Source organism: Triticum dicoccoides, chromosome 1B (assembly GCF_002162155.2).
Source record: "Triticum dicoccoides isolate Atlit2015 ecotype Zavitan chromosome 1B, WEW_v2.0, whole genome shotgun sequence".
Classification (NCBI taxonomy): domain Eukaryota; kingdom Viridiplantae; phylum Streptophyta; class Magnoliopsida; order Poales; family Poaceae; genus Triticum; species Triticum dicoccoides.
The window spans coordinates 284,483,181-284,495,525 of record NC_041381.1 but is presented as its reverse complement, the minus strand read 5'-3'; positions in this window follow the sequence as shown (position 1 = coordinate 284,495,525).

Sequence of the window (12,345 nt, the reverse complement as noted above, 5' to 3'; positions counted from 1 at the left end):
TTGGGGCCGGCAGGGATGGAAAGAGGATGGGGCCGTGGTGGCGGTGGTGGTGGACGACGGCGACGATGCAGGGGAGGTGGGCGGCGGGGGTCTGGCGGGCTCGGTGAAGGAGACGGCGGCGGCGTGGGGTGCTGCTAGGGTTAGGGTGGAGGAGGCGTAGAGGAGGAGGGGGAGGGATGAGCGGGTGCGGGAGGAGGAGGCGGCGGCTAGGTCTCCGCCATGGGAGCGGCCGCCTTTTATACCCCCCTACGCGAAATGACCAAAATGCCCCGGTGGGGGCATGGCATTTACATTTTGCTGCCATTACTATTCATTTCAGCAGTGTTTACCTCAGATCCAACGGCCCAGGTTCATCCATATCTCAATCTGACATCTAGAAACGCATCAAGGGAAATGATCCAACGGCCGAGAGTGCCTGAGCTCTGAGGAGGCCTGTGGTCACATTCTTCTCTTATCTCTTGATTAGGTTACTCTAAGCATCTCTCTCCTCATTAACTACTTGCCACATAAGCAAATTTATATTTGGGTGCGTTATGTTACTAGCTATGTTACTACCACTATGACCAGCCTAAGGGAATGAACAATGATAGCCTTCCATCCATAAGAAAAGGTAAATTAAGAGCATGGTTAATAGTATAGCTAGTTGATGGGATAAGAAACTGCCATGTCATGTATAGGCATCATCTAGTCACTCATATAGTAGAGTGGGCTACAAGGTTGGTTATAACATTACTTTTTTTTTCACCTTCTCTCTTTCTTTTTCTTCACACTTATTGTATTTGTCTTGCAATCCGCAGATAACTAGGTTTTTGCATGAGAGCTTACTCCCCTTACTTTTTCATCTTTCTCTTCTCCACATAGGCAAAAATGCGATGTAAGAGGGCTATAAGCCCACTATTATATTTGCTCTAAAGCATCTACATTGATTTCTTTCTTCCTAATGCAAGCTATCATTAATGGGCCTCATCAAGGAATGGAAAGTAAGGACTCTAGTACACTTGCATCTCTACTCTCCACTCAACTTTTTTAGCCTTTTACACTGGGCCACACATTTTCTCTCCAAGCACCTGTCTCCTGCAGAGCATCCCGCTTCCTCATCCGATATTTCTCCAGACATCCGATCCTACATGGCATGTGGGGCATCACCCTGGGGTTATGCATTGGCCATTCTCTAAGCGCATGAACTATGATGGCATATGGATACCATGATAAAAAGTAGTCTAGGGCATCTACGTTGATTTTTTTTCTCTACAATGCAAACTACCACTAGTGGACCTCTTTAAGGAATAGAAAATAAAGACTCCAATACACACACATCAGTACGCTTCACTTCAACCTTTTAGCTTTTTACACCGGACCACACTTTTACTCTTGAAGCACCCGCCTCCTGCAAAGGATCCCGCTTTCCCATCTGGACCTACTTTTCCTGACATCCGATCCTACATGGCATGCGAGGCATCACTTTGGGGCTATGCATTGGCCATGCCCTGATATTGACCTCACGTTAGGTTGTGCGATGTACTAGGCATACAAATCACGAGTTGCTTGGTTGTAAATTGCATAAGGTGTTGTCACCACTTTTTACTAGTGGTGACCTTGCCACACACGATATTAACATAGTTTCAGTCCTAGCTAGGAAACAAATCATAGTTCATCATGATGATACGTATCCATCGTATCTATTTTTTCCAACGCTTTTGCTCTTGTTTTGGACTCTAATTTGCATGATTTGAATGAAACTAACCCGAACTCACGTTATTTTCGGCAGAACTACCATGGTGTTGTTTTTTGTGTAGAAAAAAAAGTTCTCGGAATTGGACGAAACTTTTTGAAGAATCATTTTGGACTAAAAGAAAAATACTGGAACCAAGACCCACTAGAGGGGGGCCCAGCTGCCCACACCAGGGCGCGCTCTTGTGGGTAGTGGGGCCCACGAGGCTCCGTTGACCCTAATTCCAACTCTACAAAATCCTGTTTTTGAAGCAAAAATAGGGGAGGAAGTTTCATTGCGTTTTACAATACGGAGCCGCCGCCACCTCCTTTTCTTCATCGGGAGGCCGGATCTGGAGCCCGTTTGGGGCCCCAGAGCGGGGGATCTTCCGTCGTCATCGTCATCAACCATCCTCCATCACCAATTTCATGATGCTCACCGTCGGGAGTGAGTAATTCCTTCATAGGCTTGCTGGACGGTGATGGGTAGAATGAGATTCATCATGTAATGGAGTTAGTTTTGTTAGGGCTTGATCCCTAGTGTCGGTGTCAAAATCGGCGGATCTCGGGTAGGGGGTCCCGAACTGTGCCTCTAGGCGGATGGTAACAGGAGACAAGGGACACGATGTTTTTACCCAGGTTCGGGCCCTCTTGATGGAGGTAAAACCCTACTCCTGCTTGATTGATATTGATGACATGGGTAGTACAAGAGTAGATCTACCACGAGATCAAAGAGCCTAAACCCTAGAAGCTAGCCTATGGTATGATTGTTGTTCGTCCTACGGACGAAAACCCTCCGGTTTATATAGGCACCGAAGAGGGTTAGGGTTACACAGAGTCGGTTACAATGGTAGGAGATCTACATATCCATATCGCCAAGCTTGCCTTCCACGCCAAGGAAAGTCCCATCCGGACACGGGACGAAGTCTTCAATCTTGTATCTTCATAGTCCAGGAGTCCGGCCATCCGGACACCCCCTAATCCAGGACTCCCTCAGTAGCCCCTGAACCAGGCTTCAATGACGACGAGTCCGACGCGCATATTGTCTTCGGCATTGCAAGGCGGGTTCCTCCTCCGAATACTTCATAGAATATTTTGAACACAAGGATAGTGTCCGGCTCTGCAAAATAAGTTCCACATACCACCATAGAGAGAATAATATTTACACAAATTCAATCTGCTGTCGTATTTCATGGCGTGACATCACACCATGGCCAAGCCTTTATTCGAATCGTTTTTACTGTCCCACCTCAGCGCGTTTAGCGAGGCGGTTTCCTTGGCACGTCTTGTCAAAGCAGAGATCGTGTCCCCTTATTCCAGGATTCTCATCAATACGGGCGTGGGTAACCCAACCGCGCCATTGATTATGGCGCTTGGGAGATAAGCGAGTTTTACCAGGCTGGTGGGGACGCATAGCTTCGTCCGTCCATATAAGGGGATAAGGATCCACCTTTTCACACACGCCTTCTTCCTCCTTCGCTCATCCATTTCTGTGCACTCGAGCTCCAGCGCCCAAGTCCGCACATCTCGCCTCAACCTTCCCCAGTCATGTCCGGAGCGGGAGGCAAGTGGATGGCCTCCTCCGTCACGGAGGGGCACATTAAAAGGCTGCGGAAGGGCCGGATACTTGTCCAGCGATATCGCACATCAGCTCCCCGACAAGGGGCAGCTTATCCCCACCCCCAGGCCCCATGAGAGGGTGGTGTTCCTCACCCACTTCCTCCACGGACTAGGTTTTCCACTTCACCCATTTGTCCGGGGGCTCATGTTCTACTACGGCCTAGATTTCCATGATCTGGCCCCGAATTTCACCCTCAACATCTCGGCGTTCATCATCGTGTGCGAGGCCTTCCTCTGCATCTAGCCCCACTTCGGCTTATGGCTGAAGACCTTCAATGTCAAGCCGAAGGTAGTGGGCAGCCGCCAAGCGGAGTGCGGAGGTTCCATGGTGGGCAAGATGCCCAACGTCCTATGGCTCGAGGGCTCCTTCGTGGAGACCATAAAGGGGTGGCAATCGGGGTGGTTCTACATCACCGAGCCGCGTGGCCCTAAATGGGCAGCGACCCCCGAATTCCGATTTGGCTTCCCGACACGGCTCACCTCTTGGAAATAGACAGGCCTAACATGGGGTAGTTCGGAAGAGCTGACCGGACTCCAATCCTGCGTCAAAAATCTGGTGAGCAAGAAGCTCAAGCTCGTCAACGTAGTCCAGGTCATGCTCATCCGCCGGATCCTCCCGTGCCAACAACGGGCCTTCAACTTGTGGGAGTTTGGTCCGGCACAACACCAAACCTTGAGCAGGCTCTTTGACACTACGTACGAAGACGCCTGGAAGGTGCTGTTCAAGGGCGCCGAGGCTCCCGCATCCGCTACCGAAGATCACGGATTTAGCTCGCAGCGTCAAGCCGGCGAGGTAAGCTATTTTACCCTTTACAGGACACTTGTTTTTCATAGTTTGACTCTATGCGGGATGTAAACTCCCTTACCTTTGACAGGCCTGGCAAAAGACGTCCGGGCAGGTTAACTGTCCGGCTCCCTTGCCAGAAGACCCAGCGGATGCCCAATTAACAGGGCTGCTGGTTCCGGCGCCTTATGTGGTGCCGGAGAAGAAGGCCAAGAAGAAGGCCACGGGAACCCGAAAGAGTTCCCGGTGCCAGGTGTTATCGGACTCATCGTCCGATGACTCCGAGGCGGACTCCTCCCGCGAAGATGAGGAGGAAAAAGAGGCCTCTCCCCCAGCGGGGGAGGAGAAGAAAAGGAGGGCCGCCCCAACTGGGGAGGCCGGAGGGTCCAAGAAGGGAAGGACCCTTCCTCCGGACTACTCCACCAATGCCGACGACGGCGAAGAGGAGTGGCCACCGAGGGCTAAGCCCCTGGCGAAATCGTAAGTGTCCGGATACCAGAATAACTCATGCGTTTCATTTGTCGCACAGAATCTCCTAACGCCAAATATAACCTTGCAGCCTGCCCAAGGACAGGCTCGACACTTCAACGAGCGGCTCCCTGGCTTCGTCGGACGTGAATAGAACTTCACTTCCAGCCGCCTCCTCTCCTTGCGCTACGGATGACGCCGAGGTGGGCTCCCAAAAGGGGCCCATCCAGGAGGAGGAGGTCCCGGAGGCGCCGCAAGGCAACCTCCCAGACTCTGGGCAAAAGGGGGATCAAACCCCAAAGGGCTCTAAGTCCGGCCCTGGGCCGGACTCCGCACCGGAACCTTTAGTGGTTCTGGAGTCCGGCAGGCGGCCCCTTCGTAAGAAGGGTGAGACTGCGACACCGGTGACCTCTGTCCAACCGGAGGCACCGGATAATTTGCTGGAGGCGCTTAACGACGCCTCCATCGACAAGGAGCACCGCACTATTATGAGTGTGGTGATCCAGAAAGTTCAGTCCGCCAAGAGCGGGCTGACTAAAGCCTGTGCCAGCCTTCTAACAGGCTTTGAGGTATGTATTTAAGATATGTAAAAATATTACCGCATAGACAGTAGCCCTTGATGCTCAGTTTGGTGTTCGGAAAGAAAAGCCGAACTGAGGATCTAAAAAGATGTACGCAGGAGTCTAACATAATTATGTCAATATGGCAAATGCAGGCTGCGCTACTGACCTCTGCCGCACTGACTACAGATGTCGATGCATTGAAGCAGAGCCTCAAGCGGTCTGAGAACGAGCTCGGCCTTGCCAAAAAGCAGCTCGAGGACAAGGAAGGTAAGCAATACCTTATGGAAATATATAAAAGATGTGGTTGCAAAAAAATGATAGGAATAACGTGAGTATTGCAGGGGCCACGAACGAGGTGGCGACCCTGAAGGAAGTGGTGTCCAAGGCCGAAAGCAATGCGGCCGCGGAGCGCACCGAGCGAGAGAAACAGGAGGCGCGGGTGGCGGAGGTGCGGCAAGAGCTCCAGGCTCTCGTGGAAAAGCACGAGAGTTTGGAGCGTGACTCAAAGACTCGAGAGTCCGAGCTCGCCTCGGCCCTTGAGAGCGCCAAAGCCGCTAAGGCCGAAGCCCAACAAGCTCTCCAGGAAATTGAGGCGATGAAGAAGATAGCGGCGGGTAAGGCATTCTTCATGCAAAGCAAGCACGTGAAAGTGAATTACTTGTTACTTACCCGAATCCGGAGCTCTCTAGGAGTATTCGCAGATCTGCCCTGCAGTGTGTCCGATGCTGCCGCATTCTACCGGGCCGAGGAGGGGAGCTCGATGGAGAAGGTGTTCTGGTCTCAGTATGCTGAGGCCGGACACCCGGTACCCTTGAGCGACCAGCTGAAGCAGCTGGTCGAGCTCCATAAGGTGGCCGAACAGGCCATGAAGGGCCTCATAGTTCGGCTGTAGCCTAAGGAAGCCATGTCTGGGAGCTACTTTAGGCTGGTGAGGCGGTTGGTGGACGCCTGTCCATGGATTGAAGTCGTCAAGCGCTCCATCTGTATCGAAGGTGCCCGTAGGGCCCTTGCCCGTGCTAAAGTGCACTGGGGCAAGATGGACGCTGAGAAGCTTGTGACGGATGCTCCACCGCCGGGCAGGGAGTATCGCAAGCCCGAGATGTATTATCAGGGCGTCCTGAAGGGTGCCCGCCTTATAGCAGGTGAATGCTCCAAATATGTAATTTTTGAGTAAACTCGCATTTGTTATCTTGTACGCTTGAAAACTTGTTCATATGCGCTAAGCAACGCTTGTGAATTTAAAATATTACCTTCTGTGCGGCCGTTTATTAAATTTGAGAGATGGCGAGTCGTCGGCTTCTGCCCCCATGTCGCGAGTGCTGGGGTGTTCGGGATAAACTTGAGCGCTCTTTTTCCCATTCTTGGGTCCTTCGAGGGAGGCGCTCAACACAACGAACGAGGCAACCAAACTATAATGCTTGAACACTCTCACTTAGCCATAGAATTCTATAATTTTAAATTTCGGCGAAGCCCCTAGTATTCGGAATACCGAGTTCGGGGCGCTATCCACGCCTGGGCCGGACAAAGCCGACTCCTCGCTCTAAGCGGCATAAGTCTTTAGGGACTCAAAAACCTCTCGAGCAGTGACCGGCTCTCGCCCTATCATGTCAGTCAATTTTAGCTTTCTCCACCGAGGTGCTTAACCCAGCTCAACCGGGGCACAATCGCAGTGGTTCTCCCAGCGCTACCTTAGCCGATATAACAGAACGTAAGGTACCAAAACATGGGAGCTGGGAAAACCCAACTATTGACCCAAGACATGATTCGGAGCCGATGCATATAATGCTATAAGTTTGGGGTGCCGCACTTGTGAAAGTGTCCGGACTTATCACACCATATTTTGGGGTACTGAAGCCCCTGGTGTATTTGGCCGTACCAAAGCGTACGGATGCAACATGTCATAAGTGAACATATATAGATAAGAAAAAGGGATGCAATAATAGGCAAAAGCTGTGCATTGTTTATTAAAAAAGCTGCGGTAAAAGCAGAATGATACAAATAGTGCGATAAGCAAGGGACTATTTGACATGTCCCCCTCCAGGAGCGAGCTGCAGGATGATATGTAAAACAAGTATACTGCTTGTTATAGAGACCACCTGGACACTCGACGTAGCTTTCTGCTTCCCTGGCTGTTGCATCGTATGTTCGGTGATTTTATTGCCGGACAGGGCTTCTTGATAAAGGAGTCATGAAAATAAGAAAAAAGAATTGCACAATCGGGAGCCCCTGGTGCGGTTGAGTCGCATTCTGGGCCTACCGTGGTCGTGCCCCTCCCCCTATGCCCATGGTATTTCCAGAGCGTAATTATGTAAGCGTAGTACTGGTTTCGCAATTTCGCGAGGGATGGGGTTGGGGCCGCATTGCTACGCGTGCTCGGGACGTGCCAGGAGGTATTGTTGTAGGTTACTCCGGGCGTGCTTGACGGTGTCCGGACGTTTAATAGCCGGACTCAAGAATTGCCTTGAGAGGCTGCTTTGTACTTCCGCCGCGAGAGCTGCCGTATGCTCCTCCGTTCGGAGAGAGCGTTCGGTGTTTTCGTTGACCGTAATGACTCCTCGAGGGCCTGGCATCTTGAGCTTGAGGTATGCATAGTGCGGCACCACATTGAACTTTGCAAATGTGGTTCGTCCGAGCAGTGCGTGATAGCCGATGCAGAACGGGACTATGCCGAAGATTAACTCCTCGCTTTGGAAGTTATCCGGGGATCCGAAGACCACTTCGAGCGTAACTGAGCTTGTACAGTTGGCCTCTACACCTGGTATGACGCCTTTAAAGGTCGTCTTTGTGGGTTTAATCCTTGAGGGGCCTATGCCCATTTTGCGCACTGTATCCTGGTAAAGCAGGTTCAGGCTGCTGCCGCCGTCCATCAGGACTCTAGTGAGGTGAAATCCGTCAACGATTGGGTTTAGAACCAATGCGGCGAATCCGCCATGGCGGATACTAGTGGGGTGGTCCCTTCGATCAAAAGTGATCGGGCAGAAGGACCACGGATTGAACTTTGGGGCGACTGGCTCCATCGCATATATGTCCCTTAGTGCACGCTTCCGCTCCCTTTTGGGTATGTGGGTTGCGTATATCATGTTCACCGTCCGCACTTGTAGGGGAAGCCCTTCTGTCCTCTATTGTTCGGCGGCCGGGGCTCCTCCTCGTCTTCGCTATGCAGCCCCTTGTCATTGTTTTCGGCATTTAACTTGCCTGCCTGCTCGAACACCCAACAATCCCTGTTGGTGTGGTTGGCTGGTTTTTCGGGTGTGCCGTGTATCTGGCATGAGCGGTCGAGTATTCGGTCCAAATTGGACGGGCCCGGAGTATTTCTTTTGAATGGCTTTTTCCGCTGACCGGGTTTAGAGCCTCTGAATCCAGCATTGACTACCGTATCCTCAGCATTATCGCCATTAATGCGTCGCTTGTGCTTGTTGCGACGCGACCTGCCGTTGCTGTCCTTGGTATCCGAATTACCAGGGCTCTTGGTCATGTTGTTACTACGAGCTAGCCAGCTGTCCTCTCCCGCGCAAAAGCGGGTCATGAGTGTTGTGAGGGCTGCCATGGATTTCGGCTTTTCCTGTCCTAGGTGCCGGGCAAGCAACTCATCACGGATGTTATGTTTGAAGGCTGCAAGGGCCTCTGCATCCGGACAGTCGACGGTTTGATTTTTCTTGGTTAGGAACCGTGTCCAGAATTGTCTGGCCGATTCTTCTGGTTGCTGAATTATGTGGCTTAGGTCATCGATGTCTGGCGGTTGCACATAAGTGCCCTTGAAATTGTCGAGGAATGCGGCTTCCAGGTCTTCCCAACAACCGATTGACTCTGCTGGCAAGCTGTTGAGCCAATGCCGAGCTGGTCCTTTAAGCTTGAGTGGGAGGTATTTGATGGCGTGTAGATCATCACCGCGGGCCATGTGGATATGAAGGAGATAGTCCTCGATCCAGACCACAGGATCTGTTGTGCCCTCGTATGATTCAATGTTTATGGGTTTGAAACCCTCAGGGATTTGATGATCCATCACTTCGTCTGTGAAGCATAGTGGGTGTGTGGCGCCTCTGTATTGGGCTATATCACGACGCAGCTCAAATGAGCTTTGTCTACTGTGTTCGGCCCGGCCGGAGTTGCCATATCCGGCATGACGGTTATGATCATGTATCGTGGGGCGCCCACACGATCCGTAGATCGATCTTGTTTGCCTTGCCTTGTCCTCCAATATATCCCGTAGGTTTGGCGCATTTCCCTGTGCCTTGGTACTTTTTGAGCGACGTCGGGGTGCGGCTTGAGTGGAGGGCCGAGAGGCCTCTCTGTCGCGGCCGCTAGGTGGCTGGTCGGCCGCATCATGCGCTGGTGATGTAGGTTTGGGTGCTTCCTCCTTTAATCGGGGTAGCAGCCTGCATTTTGGGTAGCTCTTGGAGGGGCGTTCGAGTTCATACTCTTCGGCCGTGAGGACTTCGGTCCATCTGTCAGCTAGCAAGTCTTGGTCAGCTCTAAGCTGTTCCTGCTTTTTCTTTAGGCTGCTCGTCCGCATCCCAACCTTCCTGACCATAGTCCGGCCAGGGCTCTCCTGATAAAGAGAGAGACTTTAGTGAATTCAGGATGTCGTCAAAGGGCGAGCGCTGAAAGATGTCCGCGCGGTGAATTCCATGACCGGCGCCCAATCGGATTCGATTGGCAAGGGCACGGAAGGTTTGGAGTCCGGAGAGGAGTCTGGCACCTTGGAGTTACGAGCCTTGCAAAGGACAGGGATGGTGTTCGGCTCAATCGCCGTAGAGATCGCAGCCCCCGAGGCGGTGTCCAGCCACCCGTCCTCGATCGGCGCAGTCGGCTCCGAGCTAAGGGTCGGAGCGGACACTGGTGCGGCCTCCAGGGCACTGTTCGGTGGCAGAGCTAGATCATGCCCATCGTGACAGTGCGGCGTGCTTGGCTGTGGCTCAAACCCGTCGAAGATCAAGTCTCCGCAGACGTCAGTCGTGTAGTTCAAACTTCCAAATCTGACCTGATGGCCAGGGGCGTAGCTTTCAATCTGCTCCAGGTGGCCAAGCGAATTGGCCCGCAGTGCAAAGCCGCCGAATACGAAGATCTGTCTGGGGAGAAAAGTCTCACCCTGGACCGCATCGTTGTTGATGATCGGAGGAGCCATCGGGCCTAAAGATGACGACACAGAGGAACTCTCAATGAAAGCACCAATGTCGGTGTCAAAACCGGCGGATCTCGGTAGGGGGTCCCGAACTGTGCGTCTAGGCGGATGGTAACAGGAGACAAGGGACATGATGTTTTTACCCAGGTTCGTGTTGGAACCGCTCTCTCTCTCTCTCTGATGGATGGAGCACTTTTTCTGGCGACCAACGCCCCGACGACGAACGCCCCGGCGCCCCAACACCTCCTTTATATTCAACACACAGGCTACATCTCGGCTCGGCACATACCAACTGCCACCAACCAGTACACAGACAGGAGGATTTATACCTGGAGCACACACACGCACCTAGCACACGCACGCTCACCACACCGAGTACTAACTCACTAGAACGCCACACGGGCCACTAACCCATGGCTTGACTAACTAACTATGCATGCACACGTACATGCAGTAACAAACTGCTGCTAGCTACATGCATGGCTCCAGGACCTGCGCAGGCTCCTCAACGGCCGCAAGACCGGGCCTCTCCACGAGCCAAAGAGTGATGCACATCCGGCTGACCAACTTCATGCACGGAGTCTTAACGAGCAGAACGACGCTGCGCCAACTGATAGGCCGGTCACCACGCCGAGCCGTGGTTTACTCCTAACATACTCCCCCTAAACCACGACTCGCCTCCACGTCGGCGGAGTTGTTGCAGCTCTCATCGTCATTGTCGTCGCGGCCGTGAGCCAGCCCGCGGACCCGACCTGGCGCACCGACGCCGGTCGCACCGTGCTCCATCACGACTCCGGCAACACACGCCGAGCTCCTTCTCCATCGGCGAGACACGCCTAGCGTCCCTCTGCGCCCCGCACGTCCCGTGCGCACCTGACGCGCCCGACGTGCCCGACTGCACCAGACGCTCACCGCGCCACCTCCGCATCCGCCATGGCAGCCGCCACGCCGCGCCCCCGTGCCACGCACCTTCCATGGTTGTCGCCCCGAGCCGTCGCGACCTCTGCGCCACCACGCAGGTCCTTCGCGACCTCCTCGTCTCTGCGACCGCCGTGCCCTTCGCGCACACTCCCCACGTCCCCGCGCTCCCATCGCGCATGTAGCGATCTGCGCAACCAGGTCCAGCGCCTCGACGCGGTCCACTCCCGCGGTCCCGACGCGCCGGACGCGTCCAGTGCGCACCCATAACACGCACCGGTCGCGCCCGGCTTGCCACCGCGTCTTATTGCCCTGCACCACCGCGGCCTCCAGGCCGCCATGCAGTGCCTCCATGCCGCCATGCAGTGCCTCCATGCAGCCACACCGTGTTGCGCCGCCGCGCCACAGCGCCTCGGCAGCCTCCGCGGTCGCCGCACGTACAACGTCACCGCCCGCCGTCTCCGCCACGCGCCACGACAGCCACAACGCCGGCCGCCTTCATGGGCCGACACATGACCCGGAGCTCCATCGCGCAGCCGCCGGCGAGCTGCGCCATCGCTGCCACGTCTCCGGCACGGCAAGCATGCCCAAGACACCAAGCTCATGATACCAATTGTTAGAACCGCTCTCTCTCTCTCTCTGATGGATGGAGCACTTTTTCTGGCGACCAACGCCCCGACGACGAATGCCCCGGCGCCCCAACACCTCCTTTATATTCAACACACAGGCTACATCTCGGCTCGGCACATACCAACTGCCACCAACCAGTACACAGACAGGGGGATTTATACCCGGAGCACACACACGCACCTAGCACACGCACGCTCACCACACCGAGTACTAACTCACTAGAACGCCACACGGGCCACTAACCCATGGCTTGACTAACTAACTATGCATGCACACGGGCCACTAACCCATGGCCGCCAACCACTCCCGCACCGCCACCTCAGCTCGCGCTCGCGCCCTCTCTCTCCCCGCCGCGCCGCGGCCCGCCGGGCCCATCCGGAGCCCGCCCGGGCCCGAGCCGCCGCCGTCGCGGCCCGTCTCCCCGCCGCCCGGCGCCTTCACCGCCACGCCGCCCCGAGTGCTCGCCAGAGTAGGAGCTCCCGTGCCGCCGCGCCGGACCCTCGCTCGCGCCCGCCTCGGTCCCCGCCGCC